We start from the raw sequence: 14,934 nt of genomic DNA, 5'->3' as shown, positions 1-14,934 counted from the left end.
TAGCCCAGTCCAGGTCTGCATCATCTCTACTGTAGGCCTGGAGGTAGATGTATCTTTAACGGGTTGTTTCCATTGTCCCCACAATAAGTCTTCTGGTCGTCTATATCCCGCCATCAAAGTCTCCACCCTTACCCACATTATGTCCTCTGAGTTCTTATTCATCAGGGTAGTTTGTGCTAGTCTAGCTGCCTGGTAATAGTGAGTCAAGTTTGGAACCCCCACTCCCCCTAGTTGTCTGTGTTGTTGTAGTACGTGTGAGGGGATTCTGGCTTTTTTACTTCCTCTCAAAAAGCCTATCAGATCTAATTGCAATTTTTTTAAGTCGTTTGAGGGAACCCTAATTGGGAGGGCTCTAAAAAGATACAATAATTTGGGGAGAATATTCATTTTTATTGCCGATAATCGGCCATACCAGGAGAATCCACCTTTTTTCCATTTGTTAATGTCTTTTCTTATCATTTTATATAAGGGGATATAGTTTAATTTATACAGATCTGCTATATTATTTGGTAGTTTAATCCCTAGATATTTTATCGCTGCATTGGCCCATGAGAATTCAAAATTAGCCTCTATTAATTTTCGGGTGTGGTTAGGTAGAGAAATGGGAATCGCTTCGCATTTCTCCAAGTTGACTTTGTACCCCGAGACATCGGAGTATTCCTGTAGAACCCGATATAAGTTGGGAAGTGACATAAGTGGCTTGGTGAGTGTGAGAAGCACATCATCTGCAAATAATGACACCTTGAATTCTTGATTCCCTATTGAGACTCCATGAATATCTGGGGATAGGCGAATAGTCGCTGCTAATGGCTCTATACATATTGCGAACAACAATGGTGAGAGTGGGCAACCCTGTCGTGTTCCGTTTAGAACCTCTATAAGTTTTGATTGATATCCCGCTATTCTCACATTAGCTGTTGGATGTGAGTATATACTTTTAATAGCTTGTAAGAACTCTCCGTGGAAACCCAATCTATTTAATACCTCTAGCATATAGTTCCAATCTATCCTGTCAAACGCCTTCTCTGCGTCCAACGAGAGGACCAGAGAAGGCGTTTTCGTTTTGCAGAGGAAATCAACTAGGGAGATTGTGCGTCTTGTATTATCTGGGGCTTCCCTATCTTGAATGAAACCCACTTGGTCTGGGTGGATCAGGGATGGTAAGTGTATTTTTAGTCTGTTAGCTAAAATTTTGGTAAAAATCTTGATATCCTGATTAATTAAAGAGATGGGTCGATAACTCCGGCACAGTTTTGAATTTCTTCCGGGTTTGGGTATAACTACTATTTTGGCTTGTAGAATCTCTAGGGGGATTTCTTTACCTTGCAGAATATCGTTACAGAATGAAACTATATGCGGAACTAAGATAGATCTAAATAGTTGATAATATTCCCCTGGGAATCCATCTGGGCCTGCTGCTTTCCCTGGTTTAAGATCTTTTATGGCATTAATGACCTCCATAGCAGTAACCCTAGCGTTTAGTTCATTACTAATCTCTTTATCTATAGGGGTCAGTTTGGCATCATCTAAAAACCTCGTCAATAGTTGGGCGGTGTTGCTGTTTGGTTTTGTTTTTTTACCATCATATAGACAAGCATAGTACTGTGCAAAAGTATCGGCAATCTCTTGGGGGTTTGAGGTGCTTGCTCCGTCACTTTTTTGGATGAGTGGGATTGTATAGGATTTAGTCCTCTCCCTCAATTTGTAGGCTAGATATCTGTCAGGCTTGTTAGAATATAGAAAATAGTGTGATTTTAGTCTATGGGCCGACCTTATTGAGGAGTCATTCATAATTTTAGCCAATTCTTGTCTTTTAGTTTGTAGTTGTTTAAGTGTTTCTGGTGCTAGAGTTTGTTGATGAGACCTGGAGAGAATGTCTATCTGCTTTTGTAAGGTGTCTGTTTGGAGTCTATTGGCTCTAGTGAGAGCTGTTTTTTCCTTGATGAGTAAGCCTCTAAGAAAGGGCTTATGTGCTGCCCAAATGGTGATTGGGTTGGAGGCCGTCCCTATGTTAAAGTCCCAGTATTCTGTTAATGCCTTAGATAAGGACTCCCGAGTTTTAGTGATTTTTAGTACATACGGATCATAGGTCCAAGAGCGAGTTGCACTAATTTGAAAAGTTTTTTTAAAATCTATTTGGACAATTGAGTGGTCTGACCACGCGCATGCGTGAATCGTGGAGGAGATTAGGTCTGGAATTAGGGTTTGGCTCATATAAATGTAATCCAATTTGGAGTAAGATTTGTGGGCACTTGAGTAGTATGTGAAGTCGTTAGTCCTACCATATAGCGTGTCCCAAGAATCTAATATATTATGTTCTAGAAAGATTTCTTTTAGCTTTTTGATTGTGGAGTTATGCCGTAACTGCGTTTGAGATAATGTGATTTTACTGCTACAGTGGTGTGTATGCATAGAGACATTAAAGTCTCCCCCTAAGATAATTCTGGATTGTGACCACTGGGTTAATAATTGAGAGATACGGGTAAAAAAGGCTGCCTGTGATTCGTTTGGAGCATAAACATTACATAGGACTATCTGTTTATCGTGTATTCTTCCCTGTAGTATCAGAAATCTGCCTTCTGGGTCTCTAATTGTATCTTCTATTACAAAACCTACCGATTGATGAATTAATATGGAAACCCCTCTCTTTTTTTTGTCAAATGTGGAGTGGAAGTGTTGGGTATATCCCTTAGCCCAATATTTAGGAATTACCTCCCTAGTGAAGTGTGTCTCTTGAAGCAGTACAATGTTTGCTTTTAATCTAGTGTATTGGGTCAAAGCTGTCCTACGTTTAGTGTCTGTATTTAGGCCCCTAACATTGTGTGAAATTAGTCGTAGATTGTTAGTCATTACTCACAGTGTCTTTGGTGGGGAACCCCTCTCCCCGGTACGTTGTTACAGTGTTCAGCAAGACAGTCTTCAAGCAGTGGTGGAGCTTACTTCCCATAGTAGAAGGGATATGTCGGCGAAGGAGGCGGCACGGCAAATCAAAAACAAAAACATAAACATATAAATTAGTAAACAATTCAGTTAATCTTCCAGCAAAGGTATATCTCCTGAGGCTACTGAATCTATATTTCCTGCATAGAAAGAACAACATGAAACAAAAGAAGAGAACATCACCCTTAACCCCACCCTCCCCCTGAAAGAAAAAGATTTTAATCAAAAAAACTTCGTTGCTTAGTGCAACAACTGTAATTATTTATACTATATGTAATTTGGCATCTTACAAACCAGTAATTATCAGGTTCTGTACATGGCATGTTAAATAGTCCTTCTGTGTGACTACAGTCCTGAGATGGATCATCTTATCTAGAATGTTCATAAAAAAAGATTGTCAAGGTTTATTTTTCCTCTTGGGAACTTTGGTCCAACTTTGTCTCCGGTTGTGGGATGTGTCCTCTTGTGTGCGGGATGGATCCTCTCTTCCCTTTAGCTGTGGTATTTCTGGCGGTTCTAATTGTAGACTTCGGCATATATCCGGAATTTCTGTAACTTCTTTGAGGTTCAAGGATCTACCGTTGTGTAGTATATAGAGGCAGAAAGGGAAACCCCATCGATATCTGATCTGATGTTTTCTTAGGAGTGTTGTTAATGGCCTTAATTGGCTTCTCCTTAGGAGAGTTCGTATGCATAGGTCTTGATAGAATTGAATTACCATTCCCTGAAACTTAAAAGTAGGGTGTTTCCGTGCCGCTGCAATTATTACCTCTTTTTCTGGGAATCTAAGAAGTTTAACGATAACATCTCTGGGCGGTGCATCTTCTTTGGGTTTCGGTCTTAAGGCTCTGTGTGCCCTTTCCATTAGAAATTTCTCTTCACTCGTTTCTCCAGTTATAGCTTGAAATAGTTGGTGAAGATATATTGGTAACTCTTCCATCGAAACTGTTTCTGGAATCCCCTTCAGTCTCAGGTTACACCTGCGACTCCTGTTTTCTAGGTCTTCAAGCTTGTCTTGCATCTCATTTACTTCTTGCTGCTGTGTTGAAACCTTTTGCGTGAGATTAGTTAACTCTTCATTTGTAGAAACCTCATTTTCCTCCAGGCTAGCTACTCTGGAGCCTAACTCAGAGATTTCTTGCTTTATATCTGCTAAACTGGTTGTAACTGTGTTTTGAAAAGCATCTATTTTTTCCCATAGCTTATCAAAGTTCTTATTGATATCCTGCTTAGATACCAAGGCCTTAAGGTCTGCTCTTGTAGCTGGGATAGTGTCTTCATCATTTATCTGCGAGTCTGTCTCAGAGTCATTATCTTCCTCTGCCGCTGCATTTACAGATTCCAGCAGTTTCTCACTTCTGGATGATTTAAAGAAAAGAGAAGCAGGTGCTGGTTTAGATCCCTGGGTTGTTTTATTCTGCTTTCTGACTGACATGGTGCCTGGATGCAGCTAACTTGTGTTCAGAATACAAGAGACAAATCAAGAGGTTATAACTGAGGTCCTGATATTAAGGATAGATGCAGTTTAAAGTACCTAGATCTTGCAAATGAATGAGTGTTTGAGTAGAGGTTTATTGCAAATAAGCCATTAACAGTTCATTTCCCTTTTTGGGCAGATATGCTCTGTTGCTGTAACCTGCTATTGCAGGGCCTGGATAGTTGATCACTTTTAGGGACCTTTCACTTCTCTATTGTAGATCATCAATCATTTAAAGTGAGAGTCGTTTCAAAGCCCAAAATAAAATATATAACATGTTTCCCTCTGGTAATATGATGCTGGTGAATAATTAAAGATATAGCAAAAACACAGTCAGCCACATAGCAATAATGGTAGATAATAAACAATAGGAGTGTGTGTGAGCTGTGTCTTAGTATCTGTAGATTTTGGCTTAATTCATTTCTTTGGGAAGCATAATGTAGTTTCCTGCTTGAAAACTTTAAGTCATCTTGTTATCGTTATGCTGACAATATATCTTTTAGGCCTATGTGTGAGAGCAGGGATTCCCAGATGCTTGTGTTCATTTGTAATGAAGCATGGCTTAGTCCATTTGTGCTCTCATTAAATGCTGGTAGTGTCTCTATCATAGTCTTGAATGAGTGCCATGATTGGTGATATTTATTGCCCCACACTGATGAGTTATAGAGCTCCCAGACCCTCTTACCGCGTTTTCAATTGTGGTCTATTAGCCCTCCTCTGTTTCCGTTACCGGAGCGTCTTCACAGCTTTATAGATGGTGTTTAGGGTCAGACCGTTGTGTCCAGGTGCTTAGGAGCCCTCTTCTATGTCTCAGGGCATAAGGGACTGTTTGAGCGCTCAAGTTGGTTGCATTATGTGACACGCTGTCTCCCGATAACAACTACGCCATGTGGGTAAGATGGCGACCGGCATCAGTCTGCTCCGTAAAGCTCTGTTGTAAAATATTACCGGGATCGCTTCAAATCTCTCCGGTTAACTCTTTGCGGTATCCACTATGGTCTCCTGAGTGTTCAGTAGTTTGAATTAGGCATAGATGCCTTTAGATGCTCACATTTATTACAGTGCAGCACGGAGCTCAAATGTTAAGCTGCCATCTCCTTTGAGCTCCCGGCTCCCGATAGTAGCAATTTTAAAGGGACAGTCTAGTCCAAAATAAACTTTCATGATTCAGATGATTCAATTTTCCTATTTACTTTTATCACCAATTTTGCATTGTTCTCTTGGTATTCTTATTTGAAAGCTAAACCTAAAAAGTTCATATGCTGCTAATTTCTGCTAATTTCTTAGACTTTGAAGGCCGCCTCTATTCTGAATGCATTTTGACAGTTTTTCACCACTAGAGGGTTTTAGTTCATGTGTGTAATTTTGATAACACTGTGCTCAGGAACGTGAAGTTCAATAGGAGCAAGCACTGATTGGCTAAAATGCAAGTCTGTCAAAGTAACTGAAATAAGGGGGCAGTTTGCAGAGGCTTAGATACAAGGCAATCACAGAGGTAAAAAAGTGTATTAATGTAACTGTTTGGGTTATGCAAAACTATGGAATGGGTAATAAAGGGATTATCTATCTTTTAAAACAATAACAATTCTATTGTAGACTGTCCCTTTACATTAGTTGCCCATTTACTTCAAGTTAGGAAATGTAACTCAAATATCCCTTGATATTCTTTGTTAAAAACAAGATACCTAGGTAGAGGCAAGGCATTCTGAACCCCTAAATGGCAGGAAATAGTGCAGACATCTAGTGCTCTTTCAAATCATTCTTGCAAAACTGCTGCTATTTAGTAATCAAGAGACGTGCATACTCCTGAGCTTTTGTACCTGCTTAATTTCAACAAAGTTACGCAGAAAAGACAATACATGTCAGTACAGTAGAAGTAAATAAATAACTTAAAACTTTATGCTCTGTCTGAACAGTGACAAATTAAGGGTTAAATACCCCTTTAACAAGCACAAATAAAGTGTCAGTAAAGGATGGAATGTGTTTTGTGAGGGAATTTATTTTGTTTTATGGAGGAAAAGGAGGGAAAGAGAAAAAAGAAATATATATATATATATATATATATATATATATTTTTTTTTTTTTTATTTATTTTTTTTTTTTGGGGGGGGGGGGGTAACAAGCCCTCGTCCTCTACTCTCCTGAGCTCCTCAGAGTGCTTCTCAAACAAATTAGCACACAAAGCTGCAGATCTCTTGGAAGCAACACAACCTCCATACAACACAACCATAGAGCATAAAGCACATACTATGGCAGAAAGGCGAAAAATCCTTTCACAACCACCTGCAGCAAGGCCATAAGATGACCCTACCTGCAGTGTATGTGTAGGTGACTGGGAAACCGGTGAAAATTGTGGTGTAGCCGCCCCAGCTATTACAGCTGACGCTTGCATTACAGAGGCCTGTAGAGTAGAAGGGCAAGGAAGGGGTGCAGCTACACTTGTGGTTGCTGTACTTGTGCTTGTTGATGGCACCACTGGTGCCTCAACACTTCCAGGAAGGGGTTTTCTTTGTTTCCTGGAAGTATGCGACCCCTTCAATTGTCAAGCAAGTTCTCGATCTCCCAGATTTCTTGGAGATTCCATAACTTGTTGATGGACCCTCCATCACACTCCTGCTGGATGTGATGCCTGTGGTGTGTAATACTGGAGGAGGGGTTCTAACCACCTGGGAGCTCTCTCCCTCTCCAATATCAGCACCAGGAGTTGCACGTCCTTTTTTAGGACATGGCCTCTCTATCTCCTTGTGCAAAGTGGAGAGGTGCTGCGTAAGTGCAGTAGTGCCCAATTTCCCTCCTTTCCCCCTCTTGATGCTCTTCTCACAATGAATACATTGCACCGTCAGTGCTACATTTACACTTGAGCCATCAGGGATAGAAAAATTATCCCATAACCATGACCTGAGTCTGGATTTAATAGCTCCAGCATCATGCGTGCTGTGTGATTCACTGTAGTACCTGTAACACTTTGAGTTGCTGTGCAGTGGACCCCTGGCTCCACAGGCACAGCAACACCAGAGTGCTGGGAATTATCACCACACTCAGGTACCACAATTACTTCTGACCTCATTGCATCTGTTGTGTCAGATGACACATCATGCACAGAAGCATCAAGATCCAAAGTCCCGAAACGGTGGATAAGATCTGCCGCCACAAGAGAAGAAGCTCACGTGGAACTTAACTTCTTCCTGGACTCATCAAACCTGGTTCTTGAGTCTTCCCCACTTAAGTCAATATCAAAGGTTGAAAACCCTTGCCTTGATTTGCAACTGCAGAATGACTCTCAAAAAAAGTAGGAGAGGAGATATCCTGCAGGTCCACATCTGTAAGAAATGAGTGCCCTTCAAATCCTAGAGCAAAAGAAGTACTTGGATCACTAGCGGCATGCATTCCATTTCTTTCTTTAACAGTGGATTTAAAAGCAGCCTCATCACAAGTAACACCCTCAACATAAGCAGCAGCAGTGGATGTACTCCTCCTATCTTGTCCATCAGGGGAGATACCACCAACAGGAAAATACATTTTTTAAAAATTTTGAAATGATTATAATAAAAAAAATACTACTCCTCAAAGTTTGCTGTTTGCTCTAATAAACCTGCTGCTTGATGTGTTAAAAAAAATCAACAACGAAAACAAAAGAAAACAATTCTGTCTGAATAAACTAAAGAGAGAGAGAGAAAGAGAGAGATAAAGAGAAAGAGAAAGAGAGAGAGAGAGAGAGAGAGAGAGAGAGAGAGAGAGAGAGAGAAAGAAAGAGAGAGAGAATGAGAGAGAAAGAGAGAGGGTTTTGTTTTAATGCTTTTTCACTAGTTTGGAAATCTGAGGTTAGTGACAAGAATTGTGCTGACCGTTGTTTACATTGTTTGTGTGTATGAATCATTATCACCCCCTTTTGTAACATTTGTATGCCTCCCAGTTATTAGTTGCCAAAGTAGTTATGGGGTCATTAAAAGTAAAGAATTCAGATGTTTTTTCAGCTATGTCTGTGGTTATTAATGGATCAGAGAAAATCTGATCATTAAGTTTCCAAAAGTGTTGATGCTGTAGTTTGGAAGAGTATGCGAAGGTGGTACTGACCATGCTATGATCAGACCATGTATTGTGATATAGTCTGGAGTCTATTAAGGAGGTAAGTGAGTTTTGATCACAGAAAATGTGTTTGAGGCGGGTGTAGGAGCGTTGCGGATTGGAAAAGAATGTATAATCTTTTGTAGTAGGATGGGTTAGTCCCCAGGTATCAAAGAAGGGTATTGTTCATATTGCTTGCCAGTTGGCTTTTATTTGATTATTTTGAATATAAGATTTGCCTGTGGATATATCTAGTGCCAGACAGACAGGGAAGTTAAAGTCTCCACCTAATAATATTGGGCCTTTTGAAATGTCTAAAAGTTGATTCATTATTTTATGAAAAAATGGGGGAGAGGGGCGATTGGGTGCATATGCATTGTCCAGGGTTAAGGGTCTACCGTAATATAGTCCCACCAGGATCAGTACTCTACCCTCTTTATCATGATATTTTTGTAATAGATTGAATGATGTTCCTTTTCTAAAAAGCGAGACAGTGTGGGTTCACTAGTTTTTTTGAAATGAGTTTCTTGGATCATGATGACATCTAACTGTTTTTTATAAAAAATCATGAAAAGCTGTTGAACGTTTTTTGTGGGGATAGAAAGCCTTTCAAGTTTTGTGTAGCGACTTTAAAATGGTTGACTGGAGAATGATGAGCCATGTATATTTGGTTGTAACTATATGCAATAGATGTGTTTAGATGCAATTAATAAGATGTACAATTGTTGTAATTGGAGTATATCCTGAACTATAAAAGGGTAAGTAAGTATTTTTCAGAAATTTGAACAAATGGAAAAATTAAAAAAGGGGAGTTGGGGAAAAAGTTTAGAAAAATGAAGAGATGGAAGGGAATAGGGAAGAGATTTAGCACCTAACAGACCAAAGCCTGGCAAGTGAGTGTGGATTTATAGACCAGAGAAGAGGAAAAAAAAGAGTACAATAGGGGAAGGAATGGCCCAACGGAGCCCACTCCTACAGGCATGGCAAGAAATGAATACCGAACAGAGACATATGCCCACTGTAGGAATATAAAAGTATTTAAAAAAAGAAAAGAAAAAAAAAGTTCACAGCATATTAACCAATTAAGTCTAAACAGGTTAAATTGAATAAATAATAACCTTTCTATAACAATGAATACGGACCAATAATACGCCCGATTAGTTCAAGAATTCAAGACTAAATTTAAGTAGCTCGTATATGTCTAGAATTACAGTAGAGTAAATTATTTTGCAGTGCAGCTTCACAGTAAACAATAACTTTTACAAAATATTAACAAATTAGATCTAAACTGATTAGACTGATTAGCTATTCTAAAATAATAGATAAGGACAAATAATAAGAAATACTAGTTCCAGAGTTTAAGACTGGAGTCAAACCATAAAGTACACTGTAAAAAGTCAGTGTAATTGGATTTAATGCAGCTTCCAGGTATGTATGCTAGTAGCTCCATACTTACAAACTTTGAAGACCACTGCTAGTGTCCCAACTGTTCGAGAAGTATCAAGGGGGAAAGTTGGTTCCATGCATTGTTTCTTCTGTTTACTGGCGATTTCAGACCACAATCTTCCTTGTAGTTTAGGTTTCATAGTTGTGTCTTTTGTTGAGGGGACATTCAATGCTTCTGGGAGAGGAATGTCCAGTTGTTTTCAGAAGTCATGTACGTTAGCTTGATTAGTATAGTCATGGCGTTTCCCATTTTTAGTAATTTTTAAATAGACAGGGAAGCCCCACCTATAAGGGATCTTCAGGGAGCACAGGTGTGTAGTGAAGAAGGCATAATTTTTTTCTCAGTTGGAGTGTCCTTGCAGAAAGATCTTGAAATATTTGAATTTTTGCACTCATGTAAGAGGATGGGTAGGCTGTGTCCTAGATAGTTGGAATATTTTTTTCTCTGTCTCTATAGCTTTGAAAGCACACAATAATGTATCTAGGAGGTTGGCTATCACGTGGCTTAGGATGTAGGGAACAATGGGCTCTTTCAAGAGGTACCACCTCTATCACATGGTGATTAGCAATAGCTAATGATTGAAACAAATTTTGCAGGTGTTCAGGAATATCTTCACCTTTTCACTGATTCAGGTACTCCTGCGAATACGAAGAAGTTGTTCCTTCTCGCTCTATACTCGATGTCAATCTAATTTATGTTCCAGATCAGCGATCTGCACTTGTTGTGTTTCTATAGAAAGAGCCATGCCGGACATTTCCTTAACTAGTTCTTCTCTGTCATCTTCTAAAGTTTCTACGCGGAAAACAAGTTAATTTATATCTTATTTCAATTCTGCGCATTCAGTCTTAATGCAAGATTTGACTTAGTTTATGAGAGATTCCATGGCTTTTAGAGTTACAGGTCTAATCTTCAGCATGTGGTTACTGGGTTAGTGAAAGCTGTTGGTGCTTGAGAGATATCCGGATTGTCCGACAGGGGATTCCTCCTCACTATATACTTAAGGGTATCTATTTTTTTTATTTCTGTCCAGTGTTTTAAAGAAGGTGTTCACTGTGGTTAGTGGTGTTTAACTGGGGTTTAAAAAGAAATTCAGCCTTAGAGTTTCTACGTAGTCGACCTTTTAAGTGTCAATGCCCGAATGGGCGTGAAGAGTAAAGTTTCACAATCACTGAGGTCTAAAAGGAAGTTCTTAGTGTGACCCAGTGGAATAGATTTGACAATATAAATAGTGCTTTTTAGCTCATGGGTATATAGCCAGTTGGGCCATACTGCAGATAACAAAGATTAGTTACGCAGACAATTGATAGCAGTTAAAGTTCTTAAGATGTACAGTTTGTGTGTGTTTATACAAATACAAGATTTGTAGGTGATTGAATAATGCTTGCTCATTCAAAGATGCCTAACGGTTACAGCTCCTTCCAGCTTTTTATGGTGATTTTAACTGCGCCATGTAGGGATATACTTGACAATATAAGAAGTGTGTAATTTGCAGACTTGTAATATATGTATAGCTGAACTCACATCACGTGTCAAAATTTAGCTGCATAGTTAAATGCTAGCAAGTCAATTGCTAAAAGGTTAAAGTACATGCGGTTATATGTTGCTCACTTATGCAAAGTTTATGCAGAAGTTGTAGCTCCCTTCCGTTTTTCAATGAAGCTCTGATATTGTGATTGGGGCTAAAGAAAAGTGCTTAAACGTTCATTTAGCATGCCACGCATGCTTTCTTGCCCCAAAGATGGTGAGCTGTAAGGAGGATGCGACATTCAGATGGAAAGTATGTCGGTCAGTCACGATCAACAGGTTCGATGTTGAAGAGGTGTTGTGGAAGTTTTTTGGGCATAAAGCTTGCATTAAGAGTGCTTGGGAGAAGGCTCTGTTCCTACCGTCACAAGAGGTCTAGTGTGGTGCGGCCATTCAGGACGCCTGCCTATATTCGATCTTTTATGTACATTTGAAATCGAAAGTGACATTCGAAAACTGTAAATAAGATTCAAAAATAGAATTTTTAAAAATATTCGTTCTTATCAACATTCAAATTTGTAAAACGAATTTTGACAATAACATTCGTTCTAACTTTTGAATTAGAAAATTAACACATTCGCCCATCCCTATTAAAGGGACAACCCTCCAATTTTTTTTCATGATTCAAATAGAGTGTATATTTTAAAAAAAACACTTCCGCTTTATTTTTATTATCAAATTTACTTTATTCTCCTGGTATCCATTGTTGAAAAGCAGTTAGAAAGGTGTAGAAGAGTGCACTTGGCTGAAGTAATATAAAGTATGGCAGCAGTTTCATAATGGTGTTATACATTTGCAACAACAGTAGGTGGCAGCAGTGTTTTCTGTCATATAACACTCTAGAAATGTGTCCTATATATCTTTTCAACTAAGGATACCATGAGAACAAAGTAAACTTTATATTAGAAGAAAATGTAAAACTTTTTTTAAAATTCTATGCTCTGTCTGAATCATGAAAGAAAAGTTTAGGTTCATACTCATTAAACATTAAGCATGCACATTTGTTGTTGGACAAATGCTAGAATAAGCACATTTTTTGCCTTCCCCAGATAATGTGATAAATGAACAGTCTTTTTAAAGGGTCGTGAAACCCATTTTATTTCTTTCATAATTCTAATAGAGTGTACAATTGTAAATAGCTTTCCATTTTACTTTGATGAAAGGCCGGACGGTAGGTTTAGGAGCATGCATGGGTCTGGACAACATCATTGCATTTTGCCGAACTGCTGCCATATAGTTCTCCAAACATGTGTACACTGCTTACCTAGGTATTCTCTGAACAGAAAATACCATGCAACTAAGTTATTTTGATAAAATAAATAAATTGGAAATAATTTGTATGTAAAATGTTGTGTTTCATTCTAAAGGAGGACAGAAAGAGCTTTATAAATACACTCTTCAATAACGATCACTTAATGTCATCATTAATTTGATTCCTTTGTCAACTAATGAGTACATAAGCTTCACTTTTTTTGTTCTTCGCCAATCCTAATGCTTTTAGTGGATGGCTCAAAAACATGAGAAAGACTTCTGCATGTTCTTACATTTAATGATGAATCAGTTTGCACCTTACTTACTTTGCTAGTGCCATTATACACAAACAATTGTACAAAGAGAAAGAGTGCTGCCAGAAAGATGTAGGAGAGAGGGAGAAGAATAACATAGAGAAAGAAGCACCAGCACTTTAAATACTGCAGCAGATCAGAACACCAGTGGGGCTTGTATCATGTCAGCAATTAAAAAAATTGAGTCTTTACAAGATGATACAAGCACCTTAAAGTGATGGTAAACTTCAGACTATAAGAATGTAGGAATAAAAAAAAAATATAACAGTTTGCAAGTAAAACCATATAATTATTTTTTTTAAGTGAATATATATTTTATAAAAAAAGATTTATAATCCTATGTGGTATTGTCTGTTCCTCCGCACCCCTTTATTTCCTCTTTTGGCTGGGCTGTGATGTATAGAGCAGTCCCACCTACTCTCTACATAGGCTTTTTAAGGGCTTTAAAGGGGCTGGACTTCAAGATTGTCAAATGACACACATGTTGATTGGATATTCACTGGATTTGTCATTAAAAAAAAAAGAGTTCATAATGTAGGCCGGCATAACATTGTAATAGAAGCATTATTATATGAACAAATTTAACCCTTTCACAAATGGATTAAAAACAAAAAAAGGTACATTTATACGTTTTTAATGGCAAAGATTACATTTATGCAATTAGATTTGTTAACATTTACTATCACATTAAACTCTCTGAGCAGGTGTTATCTTTAAAATGCTAGTGCTTGGAAAACTGCTTCAAGTGAAAACTGAAATGCATCCAGGTGGATTCTAATTTTGTCTGGAATAGCTTCTCTCTTGCTTCCCTGAAAATGTTCCCATAGGAAATAGAGGTAAAACAAATATACATTAACAAATACATTCTGAACAACCAAATGAGCGAATATCGCATGAAACAAACAATAATATATTTATGTGATAAATGATTTGTCCAAAAAATAAAATTTTCTTATATTCTGACACATATCTATAGTCATTATTAGAAATTTGCACAGGAATTTTTTTTCGCTTCACCGGAAATTTTCTTTTCAGTACATTTTAGTTGATTTTCGTTCATGGTTGTATTCGTTTCAAACAAATTTTGTTTGAAATTTTCTTTTCCAACTAAAATATTAGTTTTGAGCTACAGTACCGATTCTTATCATTTTTTCTTTATCTGAAGCTGTAATCAGCTTTATTAGCTTTAATCTTGTCATTTTATGTAATTCTTAAAGGGACAGGAAACCCTACACATTTCCTTTATAATTTGGATAGGATATACAAATTTAAACAATTTTCAAATGAACTTTTATTATCAAATATGCTTCATTCTCATTGTATCCTTTGCTGAAGGAACAACATTGCACTATTGGCAGCTAGATGATCACATCTAGTTAGTCAAATAGCCAATCACAAGAGACAAATGTATTCAGGCACTAATCACCAGCTAGCAATCACTAGTGTAGGATATGTGTAGGATTTTCAACAATGGATACCAAAAGAACAAAGCACATTTGAAAATAGAAGTAATTTTAAAAGTTTCTTAAAATTGCATGCCCTATCTGATTCTTCCAAATTTAATTTTGACATTTCTATCCCTTTAAACATTTTTTTTTTTATTTATACATCTAATTTTGAACTGTATTTTTGGTAAAACTAAAAAGTTTATTTAATGGTTCAGCAACTACACTTCTAGTATACTTTCTATACTGAAAGTGTCTATTCCTTAAGATAAATGAAACACATTTTTTTCATTCATGATTCAGATAGAGCATGCATTTTTAAACAACTTTCCAATGTACTTATTTAATCTAATGTGTTTCTTTTTCTTGGTATCCTTTGTTAAAAAAGCATACCTACAGGTAGGCTGAGGCTCAGAAGCAGGAAGGGAGCTAGCGTATGATTAATGGCAGCACATATTTGCCTCTTCTCAT

This window comes from Bombina bombina, chromosome 1 (genome assembly GCF_027579735.1).
Source record: "Bombina bombina isolate aBomBom1 chromosome 1, aBomBom1.pri, whole genome shotgun sequence".
NCBI lineage: Eukaryota > Metazoa > Chordata > Amphibia > Anura > Bombinatoridae > Bombina > Bombina bombina.
The sequence above is the reverse complement of the archived record's forward strand: the minus strand, read 5'-3'. Positions refer to the sequence as shown.